This window comes from Rhipicephalus microplus, chromosome X, assembly GCF_043290135.1.
Source record: "Rhipicephalus microplus isolate Deutch F79 chromosome X, USDA_Rmic, whole genome shotgun sequence".
Lineage (NCBI taxonomy): Eukaryota > Metazoa > Arthropoda > Arachnida > Ixodida > Ixodidae > Rhipicephalus > Rhipicephalus microplus.
The window spans coordinates 177,936,207-177,950,937 of NC_134710.1; the positions used below are offsets into that span (position 1 = coordinate 177,936,207).

The 14,731-nt window shown below is 45.6% G+C and overlaps 1 protein-coding gene across 4 annotated transcripts in view; it reads left to right on the plus strand.

The window, feature by feature from the left end:
• Polr3D (RNA polymerase III subunit C53) overlaps positions 1 to 14,731 on the plus strand; it is a 148,719-nt gene that overhangs the window by 20,179 nt on the left and 113,809 nt on the right. The window contains exon 1 of one of the 4 annotated variants that reach the window (XM_037428647.2): positions 4,422 to 4,722. The exons of 2 other annotated variants lie outside the window; for them this stretch is intronic. The gene's annotated coding sequence lies outside the window, so the exon portion shown is untranslated. Of the gene's footprint in view, positions 1 to 4,421; positions 4,723 to 14,731 lie in introns of those variants that run through there. One more of the 4 variants, XM_037428646.2, reaches the window with a different exon arrangement.

The window sequence follows — 14,731 nt, forward strand, 5'->3', positions numbered from 1 at the left end:
CAAAGAATAAATGTCACTGTCCAATTCGTCAGCGTCTTCATCGTCTTCGTCATTGTCGCCTTCGTTGTGCCTCTCAGTGATTTCCATCTTAGCCCTCTTTCGTAACGTTCCATTCACTCGCCTCCTATCCCTAACTTTCATTCCTCATCGTACCGTCCTTGCCCCAGTCATCATCTCATCGCCAACTCATCGCTATCTTTTCGCACCGTTATCTTCATTTTCCATTCCGTCATTCTACCATCTCAATCTCAACGCTCCGTCTCTCCCTGACTCTCTTCGCATCGTCTCGAAGTCCCTTTTCATAGGACCCGACTCCGCCCCTCCCTATTGAAACGATCCGTTTGCGATGTCCAATAATTCCGTATGTTTCCGTAAGATTCTTACGGAAATATATGCAAACTATATAGGAAACATAAGTATTCTTACGGAAACATATGGAATTATTGGACATCGCATACGGATCGTTTCAATAGGGCTCCGTGGCACCTAACCAATTGCCACTGTTAACACGACACATTTCTCTGTCAGTCGGTGTGTGTCATTTTCGACGGCCGTCCCCGCGGCCCGCACCAGTGGAAAACCCTCTCCCAAGCAAAGCCGAGCAAGTAACTATGTACAAACTCAAGCCTCAGAGAGTGAGAGATGGGCGAGCTGTCCGAAGACACGTGAATTACGGGCGAACAATGGTCTCAATGCTCCGACAAAGAGCGTCGTCTGTAATGGCCATCGTCCGGAGTTTCCAGTGTTGTGCCGAAATGTTTTCGGCCGAACCAATTGCCCCGGTTTCTGGTACCCGATTACCCGTTGCCTAGACCAAGTCTCAACGTCTCCATGCAGCTTGGTGTCTCCCGCGAAATTCTCCGCAGCCGCCGCTTCTTCGCCATTTAACACCGCACGGGGGGGGGGGGGGGGGCATCCGCGCAGAACGCAGTAATGAGCCCTGGAGCCACGGAGGCTGACGGAAAGTCAGGCTGGGCCCGGCAGAGGCGCTGCAGCAGGGTGCGTGTGGAGAGGAAGAAGAAACTGTCGAACACTTGATAATGTTCTGTAAAGGGCTTCACCCTATAGTTCAGGATGATGGCGCTAAGTTTTTCAAAGCACTGGGGTTTAGGGACCGGGAGGGCAAAATAAACTTTAAGCGGGTAGACTTAACTAGAAGGAGGTTATCTGATTGGTGGCTAAAGTCAAGGCACGAGTGAAAATTAAACTCTTCACTGCAAAGTACGAATCTTCAAACTCACTTTTTAAGAAAAAAAAAATATAGTTTTTGGTTCATTAGGTATTACGGCTTGGTGGCGCTAGCCACCGCCCGATCTAAAGGGTACAGCCATATCCATCCATCCATCCATCCATCCATCCATCCATCCATCCATCCATCCATCCATCCATCCATCCATCCATCCGTCCATCCGTCCATCCATCCATCCATCCATCCATCCATCCATCCATCCATCCATCCATCCATCCATCCATTCACCGAACCAACAAAAGGTGCTCTGCTGCTCCCCCATGCCAGAAATCTGAAGGGTGCGCGCTGATTATTGCCACCGTACATTGTCACACTGTCTGTACACAACACGGCGCCGCCCGGTCCTCGTGTTTGCGCGGTGGGGGAGGGGGGGCGAGAACAGTAGAAATAATCCTTCCGGGTACTCCACTCCGGAATGCCTATTCGTTACACCGAAGGTTTTCTTTTCCCTTTTTTAATGCGTGGGTTTAAGAAACGAGCGTAAACATCTTGAAAGGACCGGGGTTCAGTCCGTGTTTGTGGGGACGTCACAGCGCATATACGACGGAAATAACGCACTGAAATGATCATTTTTCTTATGGTCAGTGAATGAGAGGAAGTTAAAAAAAATTAGAGCACTTGGAAGCCATGAATTGAGTGAGGGAAGCATCTGGAGGGATTTAGTGGATGTTTCATATCCACACCATTGTTCAGAAAGCGCGAACTTTTATTGCATAGTTAGTATGGTAGCACTGCCAAAGCGCAGTAGCATGTCTTACTGCATGAGCTCTAAGCTTTCATGTCTCTAATAAGCCAACAGGGATGAAAGTTATCGTACACCTGTGCCAATTTCATCCCCACTTGGATGCAGTTGATATTTTGAAATATTTTATGAAGTATTGCGGTTTACAAATGACGGCTATTTGATTCGATGATAAAATCACAGAAGACACTGTTCCATTTGAATATCAAAATTTTCGAATACTCGCACACACCTGGTAAATACGTCGCTACAAATAATGCACCCGCTGCATTCCGTTTCGCGAAATGGAATAAAAATGACAAGACTTTTTTTTTCTGGATTTCTTGCTTACGTTTGAGTTTCTAGGCTTTTCAGCACATCACGTATACGTACGTGTTGTGGTGACGTTAGAGTATGATTGAGCATTACGGGATTTTTGTGCATATGCTGGGGAGAGAGAAATGCCCGTTCTAACGCGAAACGAAATCTATCTATCTATCTATCTATCTATCTATCTATCTATCTATCTATCTATCTATCTATCTATCTATCTATCTATCTATCTATCTATCTATCTATCTATCTATCTATCTATCTATCTATCTATCTATCTATCTATCTATCTATCTATCTATCTATCTATCTATCTATCTATCTATCTATCTATCTATCTATCTATCTATCTATCTATCTATCTATCTATCTATCTATCTATCTATCTATCTATCTATCTATCTATCTATCTATCTATCTATCTATCTATCTATCTATCTATCTATCTATCTATCTATCTATCTATCTATCTATCTACGACTTTTAGATCGCCTTGCCGCTTGGATAATGGGATCTATACCGAAATTGGCGTGTCATAACATGACTGTACGACGTGAATAATTAAGTGACTAATCATAACATAAAAATCATGACATGTATGTCGTGAATGTCATGATATACATGTGGTCTTGCTGCGGTTGTTTCGTTCACATCACATATCGCAAAACTGGTATGGTATGACATGACGGCATGGGGAACATAAGTGACAGGCCCTCACGTGGAATTAATTGCATACGTCTCATGTAATTGATTTGTATTTGGGGTATAACGTCTTAAAACCATCATATAATTATGAGGAATGCCGTAGTGGAGTGGTCCGGGAATTTCGACCACCTGAGGTGTGCACCCAAATCTGAGCACACGTGCCTACATCTTTTTCACCACCATCGAAAATGCAGTTGTCACAGCCGGGATTTGATCCCGTGACCTGCAGGTCAGCAGCCGAGCCACTACATCGCGTCGTAGCGAGGCCATGCGTGTCATGCAAACACATGAGTACATGCCACGCTCATGATGCGCTCGTGGTCGCTTCGCTGTTTTAACATACACCAAATTCGGCATTACGTGACGTCAATGGATCATGAAGGTATATGATCGACTGGTGCAAACATGATAATCATGACTTGCGTGTCATACAAGCAAGACTACATGCCACGCGCAAGGTGCACGTGCTCGTTTCGCGAGCTTCAGTACATATAGCAAATTTGGTAATAAATGACGCGAACGGACGAAGGTAAATTATACTTCCAAACATGATAATCATGACATGCATGTAACGTAAAACATGACATACATGCTACCCTCATAGTGCGCTCGCGGCCATTTCGCTTGCCTCGGATATACCAAATTTGGTATTATGTGACGTGAATAGACGACTGAGCACATATGCCAGGCGCAAACATAATAATCTTGACGTGAAAGTCATGTACGGCATCATTTACGTTCGCCTCGTAATGTTGTGCTAAATTAATTGTGGCAATTCAACCTTCCTCATTCGGGATATCATCGATTCCCACTGTGCTTGGGATCTACCATTTTTTATGTTCTGTCATATGTGCAATTTGTATCTTTGTATAACGCTGAGATATGACTAAAATGCGCGTTTCACTCAAGCAAAGTCTAATGAAAGCAGCTACCATATCGAGCTAACGCTAACCATCGACCCCTTGGAAGAAGTAGCGCATCAGCAGACGATGCGCTGAATAGCGCAGCCCCCCCCCCCCCCCCCCCCCCCCGGTTGGTGATCACCACGGAGGAAGGAACGTGGTGATCACCATAGTACAGTGTACTATGGTGATCAGTGTAATATGGTTACAGTACACTGTAACCATAGGTCATGGGTGATCACTGTGCGCTGCCGTTGGCGCCTCTCCACGCAACTGGAAGGCCACGCTCTTTGCCAACTTAACATAGTTTTTCTAAGAATGTTGGTAGAGTCAAATGTAAAAACGTAAATAAAAAGTACTTCAATTAAGAATGACTATATTTGGCCACAGATGTTCTTGCTTTTTTGTTTTTGGCTACATTTGGCTCACAGTTTTTTTTGGCTTTTGGCTACACCACTTTATTTGACCTGGCAACACTGCGAGTCCTCGCCACACTGACGGCTTTTCAGCGGGTGTTCTGTGGCTTTTATTCCTCCGTGCTACCCTCTTCTAGTTAGTACGCTGTATCCGTGCCTCGCAATTATCTGCTCGCTGTAGTGGGCCGGCTGATGTTACGAGTGGCGGTTAGGGCGCATTTGCCAGTGGCCGCCTTCGTTTCAGCTGCCTGAGGAGGCTATGCTGCAGCGAGACACGAGGTTGTAGCGTAAGTTGTGTCCGCAGCTTACATTAGCTGCGGCTTTCTGGTGCACCCTGCGTATCGGGACTTCACGTACTGCAGTGCGCTGAAGCGGTGCAACCATCGTCTGTGGGAGGTACGTTTTTTTTTTTCTGTGGTTGTCATGCTTGGACCATATGCTTGGACAGTCATCATGCAGGAAGTCGATCGGCGTTATTGCCGGTGGTTCTGGTGGCGCTTCTCTCCTAGTCGGGCTGTTTTTTCGTCATTATACATGTGTATGCGCACATGTTCTCTACAGATGAAATGAGTGAATTTCTCGTGTAACTTGTTTCGGGTTTTATTACAAGCGGAACTGTTAAGTCTGAAATGAGCCACAAGTGGCATGTGCAGTCACATTTTACGTTTACGTGTAGAGAGTGCATGGCTGTGGCCCTTGAACACACATATACGTTCTTTATTGAAAAACCGACATATTTTATTCTTTTTTATAACAAGGGAGCAAGGGAGTAGAGTGTGCATGGCTGTGGCTTTTGAACACAGATATACGTTTTTTATTGAAAAACCGACATATTCTTTTTTATAACAAGGGAGCATAAGCATAGTCGTGTTTGTGCCGCACGCCATGTGGCTGCAGCTGTTGCACTCCCGCACATGACCCTTGAGGCTACTTAAAACAGGGGATTTTAGCCTGTACAGCCGTCAGCACCTTCAACTTGAACGCTCCGATGCATGGCCTCGGCACGCAGGATAGATGGATGGATTGATATGGCTGTACCATTTAGATTGGGCGGTGGCTAACGCCACCAAGCCGGAATACTTAGTGAACCAAAAACTAGGTTTATTTTTTTTCCCTTTAACTAGTGAGGTTGAGGACACGTACTTGGCAGTGAAGGGTTTAATTTTCACTCGTGCCTTGACTTCAGCCACCAATCAGATAACCTCCTTCTTGTTAATTCTACCCGCTTAAAGTCTATGTGGCCCTTCCTGTCCCTAAACCCCAGTGCTTTGAAAAACCCTGCGCCCTCGTCCTGAACTATAGGGGGAAGCCCTTTACAGAACATTATCAAGTGTTCCACAGTTTCCTCCTCCTCTCCACATGCACTGCATACCGTGTCTATTCTTTCGTATTTGGCCCGATATGTCTTGGTTCGCAATACTCCCGTCCTGGCCTCAAACAGTAGAGAACTACCCCGAGTGTTGTCATAGATCCTTTCCTTGGCAATTTCCTGCTTAAAAGTTTGAAAGATCTCCAGTGCGGACTTCTTATAATCATGCCGATTCGCCACGTACCGGTCTCAGCTTCCTTCACCTTCTTAACCGAGAATTCTTTTCAGTTTGGCCCCCTGCTGGTTTCTAAGTATCTGTCAGTCAATTTTCTGGTTCGCTTCCTCCGTTTGTATCAACACTCTTTATGTACAAGTAGCTGAATACCTTCCTAGCCCAACGCTCCTCCCCCATTTCTCTCAATTGCTTCTCAAATTTTATCTTGCTGCTAGTTTCCTGCCCTCAAATGATCTCCATCCCATATCTCCTTGTACTCCCTGATTTCGTGTATTCCCGTGAGCTCCTAAGGCAAGCCTACCTATTCCACGTTGTTTAATTTTTAATCTTGCTTGAACTTCCGATCTCATGCACAAGACCGCATTGCCGAACGTCAGACCAGGAACCACGAGCCTTTTCAATATTCCTCTAACAACATCATACCTATTGTAATTACACAGTACCCTGTTTTTCATTACTGCTGTATTCCTGTTACCTTTACTTGACACGTATATTTCGTGTTCCCATGGGTACTCGGCCCCATTGCTTATCCATATGCCAAAATATTTGTATTTATCTGTTATCTCTAGCGTGACCTCCTGTATTTAAAGCTCACTACCTTCATTGTCATTAAAACTCATGACTGCTGATTTTTCTTTACTGAATCTGAAATCTAATCTATCTCCCTCATTACCGTAAATGTCCACCAATCTCTGCAAATCTTCCTTGTTGTCGGCCATTAGCACTATATCATCTGCGTACATGAATGCTGGTATTGCCTGTTCAATGAGTTTTCCTTGTTTTACGAAAGAGTAGTTGAAGCCCAGTCAACTTACCTCTAATTTGGCCTCTAATCCTCGTTGGTACATCATGAATAACAAGGATGACAGAGGACACCCCTGCCTAAGCCCCCGTTTTACCTCTGCAGGCTTGGATACCTGTTTTTCCCACTTTATAACTGCCTTGTTACCTATATAGATATCCTTTAAAAGATTAGTGACTCCATCTTCACCACCTAGTGTGTCCAGTATTCCCCACAAGTCCTCTTGAACCATGCTATCGTAGGCTCCCTTGATATCCAAAAAATGCTAGCCACAGTGGCCTGTTTTCCTTTTCTGCTATTTTGATGCACTGCGTCAGTGAGAACAGATTGTCTTCCAACCTCCTGTGTTTCCGAAACCCATTCTGCAGTTACCCCAGCACCCCCTCATCCTCTATCCATGCCTGCAGTCTTTCCTTTATAATCTGCATCGCCAGCCTGTAGACCACTGATGTCACTCTTATAGGACGGTAGTTGTTTATGTCAGCTTTGTCTCCCTTTCCTTTATGGAACGTGCTCATTCTGCGAAGTTTCCATCCATTGGGGACTTCAGCATCGATTATTATTTTACTCACTGTCTCTCTCAAAGCCTGCTTAGACTTTGGAACTAATGTTTTTATCAGCATAATTGGAATGCCATCTGGGCCTGTTGATGTACTACTAAGAATCCTCTTCTCAGCCCTTTCCCACTCTTGTTGTGAAAATGGAGCCATTGTGCCACTTGATTCATCCTTGTCTATTGTGGTGCATAAAGCACTTCTTTGTTGAAATTTTTCAGTCACCCTTGTTCTAATATATTCAATAGCTTCGTCCCCTTCTAGCCTAGCACCTTGAGCTGCAGTTATAAACCTCTGCTCTAGGCTCGTCTCGTTTCTTAGGGAGTTTAGATGGTTCCAAAATTTCACAGCTGCCTTTCTATCTTTTTTATGTACTACTGCCAGCCACTGAGCTCCCTTTATTCTAATCTTTTCATTGATCAGAAGGGATGCATCCTTTCTACAGCTTAGAAAGATGTCCCATTTTCTTTCAACATCTGTCGGTTCACTTCGTTGCTTAGCATGTCTGTTCCCTAGAGGCTTCCTGACGTTTTGCTATGGCTTTCTTAACTTCCTCATCCCACCAACTGTTGGGTTTGTGTCTTCTTTTCCGGGGTGACTTGTCACATGCCTTAGCAAGCTCTAGCTCAAACAGTCTAATTAGATTCGTGTATGTCCACAGTGTTTTATTATTTTCAGTGATTACTTTCTCAATTTGTTTAGTAGCTTTTCTATTTGCCTTTCTGAATAAAAATTTTCCTGTAGTTGCTCATTTTGTCTCCTTGCTACTTTCCCTGCTCTTCGAAAACTTAGCTTGATACGTTCGTGATCAATACACAGACTTCTGGAGCCACCTTCATCTATGTGCATTCCCCTGAGCTTATCATACATCCTACGTGACATCAGTGCATAATCTATGGTCGACTGCAGCCTTCCTACCTCCCATGTTATTTGCCCTTCACACTTCTCGGTACTGTTGCAAATGATCATAACATGCCTTTCACACATATTCATGATTATTTTGCCTTTTGGGTCGGTATACCCAACTATAACTTCTATGTGCGCATTCATATCTCCTAGTATAATTATCTCGCACTCTCTTAACTCCTCAATGTCCTTTGATATACACTCTATCATTGCCTGGTTTTCCTCTGTGGCCTTTGCTCCTGTCCACAAGTACACCTAACGAAGGAGTGTCATTTGCCCTGCCACTTTCCCTTTAGCCATAAATGTTCATTGCACTCCTGCTTGACCCTTTGCCAGTCTGTACTTTTATGAATGAATGCCCCAATACCACCCCTATTTCTGCTGCCTCCTGGTCTATTACAATATTCCCATGCGTAGTCCGGATTGTTAGGAGGAGGTTCTATGTCCCTAAGTTGTGTTTCTACCAAACCGTATACCATCAGCTTCTCCTCCCTTAGCTGTTCTTCTATCTCTTTCCACTTCAGCCTGTTCCTGCCACCGTGCATGTTAATATACCCTATGTCTTAATTGGCTCGGCGCCCGTGACTACGTCTATTTCTGCCCTGGACTCTACCTATCTTAGGTACTGGTGCCACTTTGGAATCGTATCTGACCATTTCACCTGTCAAAGAGTCTCCCTGGTTGTTTTCCTCGTTACTAGCTATCCTGCATCCCAAAGGGCCCGCTTGCCCCCCAAAAAAGCTACTGCGGGTCCTGCAAATCGCCAACCCGCCTCATGACCTAGCCGCCCATTGAAGTGAATTCTGTCTCGCTGAAAACCACCCCACCTATGCACCTCTCTGTTTATTTCCACCACCTCAAAGGCTTTCTCTCGACTTATCCGCCATATCTCTTGGTTTGCATTGACAACTGCTCTTTGCAGGTTGCTATCACGCACGGGTACCTCCTGTATCGTGCATATCACTACCTGTACCTGAGGAGAAGTGGCACGCATGTCATCGACCCCTTTCGCCAGTGTGGTCGCTAGTCCTGTCGTATCTTCATTTAAGACATCGTTTAAACCGCCTGAAATTATCATGAGGTTTCGTCTATCAGCTGTAGTTTTGAGTTTCGCGCTCGCTTACTTCACGACTGCTTCCAGCTTGCGTCCTGGGAACGTCCGTATTGCAATTCTCTTGTCACGTCTTGCCCTCTGTTTGATTGCTTCTGCGCATCGATTTAAATTGGAGTCCCCGGCGATTATCACATGCTGTGACTTTTCAGCTGGAGCGTCCAGCACTTGGGGGTCGCCTGCACCTGTGACGCCGGCTGCTTTGTCCCCTCCCAGCCCCGCCACTATTTTGCTGTAGCTAGGCCTTGCGACAATTGAACCGGCTGAACCTGTTTTTTCCAAGTTTGCTTGCTCTTTCTTCGCCGTTCTGGTTGCTGGTGCCCTTCTGTTCTTTCCGTCGGCCGCTCCTTTGTTCACCTTGGCTAGTGCCTCCTCTGGAGACTTCAGCCTTTCTCCCATTGCCCTAGTTTTTTCTTGCTCTGCCGCCAACGCAGTCTCCAGCTCAGTGATTCTCAACAGCAGTTCACTCTGGGCAGCCATCGTTTTCTCCATGTTTTTCTCGACCTCACATTGCCTACACTTCGCGTCAGCCTCCTCTTTATTTGCTTCTGCTCTTGGGTCCATTTTCAAACTCATCCCGCATCCTGAACACTTTACAGCCTTTTTAACCATGTCTTTATGACACCAATTGTCCTTAAGACTTGTCTCACTCGATAATTACAAAACACGATCCCTGCCTTACGCAAAGGAGAAAGTCTAAGCTCTACTACAAAAATTTGCGTGTTCAATGTACGTCTGCCCCCCCCCCCCCCCCCGCCTTCGGGGTGGCAAGAGAAAAAAAAAACACAAAGAAACAAGCAGACACACACACGCACAAAGTAGTAAATACCCGGTGACTGACCCCCGGAAAAGCCGTACAATGTAATAATTGCTACAATGATTTTAACTGCTGCCTTAATAATTATAAAGGCAAGCTCAAAACATGCAAAACCACTTATCTGCGCAGTCGATAGGGAGGGTTAAAAAAACACGTCCATCCACTGTGCCAGTCCGAACAGAACTTGATAGCGCTTTGACTGAAGTCAGCGCCTCCAAGGGTTGAAAATGATATGCTTTTTGCAGTTAAGGATAGATGTAGCACGCGTCTGTTTCATTAGCAAATTTCTGTGTCCAGTCTGCCTAACCAACGGGTCAAATGTAGTCACTTCGCGTCCCGTTTTCGCCACGTTTCGTTCATGGCTACGTTATCGTGCACTCCTATGGAGTTCGTTGTTGGATTATTTCGACAATGAACCATTGCATCCGACAGCTTACGCACCTTACGAATTTGGATTCGCAGCAAGGAATTACATGTATAAATTGCAGAGCAAACGCATCTTCATGACGCTTTCAAAAGTTGCACAATAAATAAATATCGAATTCGGTGGTGTTGTTCATGTTCTGATTAAATATTTTTCAGACAGCGTCAATTGAGCTGTTCTCGCAATTTAGAGTGTGCCTTTCTGTTCGGTTCACGCTGCGCAGAAGATGTTGTATAAAGCGCAAGGTTTATGCGTGTTCTCAGCAAGAAAGACGCGTAAATACTACACAAAAAAGAAGCAATATTTTGTGCGTAGTTATCGCATAAAAGCTTGACCTGCCATCTTGTAATCAAATTGTGATTCTGGATCACTAAACCACAGATATTGTTGTTACCCGCTCAAATTTTGTTCTCCAAGACCACATTTTCCATGCAGCATGAACCGAACAGGAAGGCACACTCGAAATTGCGAGATCAGCGCACGCAATGGTTCATTGTCGAGATAAGTATAAGACAACGAACGCCATGAGTGCACATGATAACGTATAGCCACGAGCGAAACATGCCGAAAATGGGATGTGAAGTGAGTGCATTCGACCCGCCTATCAGGCACACTGGAAACAAAAATTTACTATTAGAGCTGACGGGCGCTACATCTATCCTTAACTGCAGAAAGAATATCATATTCAAAGCTTGGTGGCGCTTACCTCAGTCCAAGCGAGCCTAGGGCACGTGTCGGAGCGTTCAAGTTAAAAGGTGCTGACGGCTGTACGTTCGTGTACTTCTTAAAGGCCAACTCCAGCGATTTTTTGAGGTCAGTTGATCTCGGTGAATATCACTGTGTACGTTCACTTGCACGTTTGCTCCATTCATGCCAAATTGCAGGCTTGAGAGTTTTGCACATTCTTTTCAAATGAATTTTATAGTTTGCCTCAACACTCACGTCGCTTGCCGGAATTCATGGCAACATTGTGTGTGTGACGTTGAGTTTTGCCTGGCAGAAGTGACGGACTGATGGGCCACTGCAGCGTCTGCTTGTCTGCTATGGACTGTGTGCATGTGGCTGGCGCTTTCTTGGTTGAGCGTGTGATTTCCTTTTCTGTGTTGGTGGGCGTACGATAGGGGCCAAGTGGTGTTACGTTGTGAGCCACACACGATTCGCCATATATTCACCATAACAGCGTAAATGTTTTAGCCGATCGCTGTGGACGATGTGGACTGGTAGTGCCATGTGCAATCAGGCAGGTTCCGGCAGTGTCAGGCAAATATTTACGTCACACGTAGAAGTGCACTCAGATGGGTTTTGGTTTCGGTATTGCATTTTTTTGGGTAATTAAAAATTCTTTTCAAATTTTTTGCGCATTTCAGTTATCGGGCGCGTGAGAAGAGTGTCTGAGGGACGTAAAATCACCATTATCTTGACATAGTAGAAAAATCGACGGAGTCTTTATAACGTTTCCGGTAGAAATCTGCGCAGGCCTTTACAAAACTTGTACAACCTGGTGGATAGGCTTTACGTTTACGACATTTATGCGCCAATGTAGCAAATCCACCTTTTTTCGTGGCTACGCATGATGTCCGCCTTGTGGAGGCTCCAGTTGCCGAATGAAAAACCGAAGTATGAGTGCGAATTGCGATTACCTGGTTTCAGCCGGCTTACCAAAGCTGGAGAGACTTATGAAGCCTAAAATCCTGAAGCCGTAATACACCATAGCCGGAAAGGAGAAGCCATGGGACACGGAGGAAAAAATGAGAGGAGAGGGCATGCCAAGCCGGCACTACATGAAAACACGGTGTAAGAATATACAGGTGCTGACACTCTCCATGCAACACGTTGAGAAGCGCAATTCCAGCACATCCAGATAATGTTCGGGCTTTTATCAGTTATCTTGCAGCTTCATCGGCGCCTTCTTAGATGGCGCTATGACGAGCGGGGTCATCTGACGGCTAACAGAATGGCACGGTGCGCCCGCGGGACCGAACATTATCTTGCCGCCCAGCCGCGCAGAGTGTCAACACCTGATTATTCTTACACCATGCGTGAAAAGTGGGGAGGAAATGACGCCATATTCACTGGACACAATGGCGGCGTTGCTGTAGTTACGTGTTGTGCACTGCAGCTAGTCTAGCAGTGAGCGTCGGCATGTGCGCGTCCAAAGGTCTCGTTATCTAGCCACCATAGTCTCGTACTGAGCCGTGGCGGACAATATCCGTCCTCTGTTGGCATTGTTAGTTAGTGTTCTTTATATAGTTATTATACTCTTAGCAACGATTAGAGAACCTTTTCTAATCGCAGGGCCTCAATAGTGCATATCCATGTACCGTGTGGCAAATGACTCGGATTAAGTATTCAAAGTGTTCAGCGAGATTGCGTTGGGGCACCATGACCAAATGCCCTGCAGGTCAGTGACAGTTGTGCTGTGTTCCTACTTTTGACAACGGATGAAACTTTTGGCCCACCAAGACGCAATGAGGACCATGTGCACATTCTTAGGTTTGTGTTTAATATGTACAGTAACAACTTGCCTGTGCTTGTTAAAACACCTTTTCTCTTTTGCTTGCTATGCTTGCCCCTAGCTCTGTTCTCTCGACATTAGAGCAACCGCATTGAAGTGTCACTTGCACTGTGCTCAAAAGTCGCTGCGGTAGCACGCCGGTGAGTTTACGTGTAACACAGGCATGGTGACCGGGCACTGCGTCTGCCGCGGGAGACGGAATGCAACCGCAAAAGATGATGCACGGCCGACAGTGTGTTCTCTGTACAGTGCGCGAATTAATGATGTGAAAACACTGGCATCAAACTCGCTGTCGTCAGTGCCTCTAGCGCACATTCTCTTGTGCTTGCTTCGTTGTCCCTGAGTAATTACTCGCTGCTTATACTCGGACGAAATGATTTCACCAAAGGTGTCATGCTGGCCCCGCGTGTTGAGTTCCGTTCCAGTGATTTCGGTTTGCCACGACGCGCATGCTGTGCAGTGCACGTGGTTTTCGCGCCTTCCGATTCCCAATCGAATGTAAACAAGAGAGGAGAATTTGCCCTGTCAGTATGGCCAACTTCTGGTTTCATCACGGTTTCACAAGTGACGTCAGAGCCTCTCCTCAGTTGTTTCCTTGCTCCATGCTGTGGCAGACACCATAGAGTTTCATAAATATACACTAGTGTGAACTGTTGTGCTAGTGTCTATGGGAGCTGCAACGTGCGGTGCTTCAGCGAGCATGGGAATCATGGGTACTGGGTAGTACACGGATTTGTCTAACCTTCATACTTCTGGCTCCGCGTTTGTTCGTGTGGCTTGGAGGTGTTTTTCACTAAACAAAAATAAGCAAATGTTCAGCGATTGCACTTCACACCCAATTCTTTTAAGCTTACCATTTTAAATTGGGTCACGGAGTTCAAAAAGGTTTGTTCTTTCCTTTGAAACAAAACCGAAACACAGCAATAAACGAAGCCACAAGTGCAATTTGCCGCCAGAAGTACGAAGACTAGACAAATTCGTGTACTACCCATCATTTCTATGGTCGCTGAAAGATCGCAGCGCCTGAGTCCCCTCTAGTAAATTTTAGGAAACTCTATGGGAGACACGACCTACTGATGGGAGAGGCCTAAACAGTTTTGCCAAGTCAAAAGTCACAATTGTGTGACAGGAGCCCTCATAACCGGCTAAATTTAACATTTGTGCCCAACTCGCTCAATACTAAATGGTACTGACAGCTTTTTTTTTCGGAGGCGAGTTTACTCTGCCATACAAGTCTCATGTATACAGAGATGGCTCTGAACAAGTGTGACAGTCAGCAAATGCCGATAAGATCATTTATTTTGGTACTAAAGTAAAAATTCTTGCGGTGCACTTACCAACATCGACACCAACTTGATGTCAGGCTACAGTAATAATTTTGGTAACTAACGTGACTTACGCAGCAGTCTGGCAAGTTGTGATGACGTCAAGCACCAAAACACAAAAGTGGCACTTGCACGTCTCGCTCTCAATCGTCTGCTCGTGCCGTGTGGTCTCTGTCATCTGTCGTACTTCTGTCCTTTTGTTGGGCTTTACCCGCAAGGTCCTTGTTGGCTGATTCTCCGTGCCCCGCAACTCTACACGCTGAGCCAGAAGGTGGCTCCCTTCTCTGGGAAGGATTAAGCCAGCTTTAAGCCGTGCTGGTTCACCAGAGTATGTTGTGTTTGTGTGCAGTGGCCGTGGCTTCTGCACCAAACAGAAGTCTAGTAGTCCTCGAAGGGCGGACCGAGTC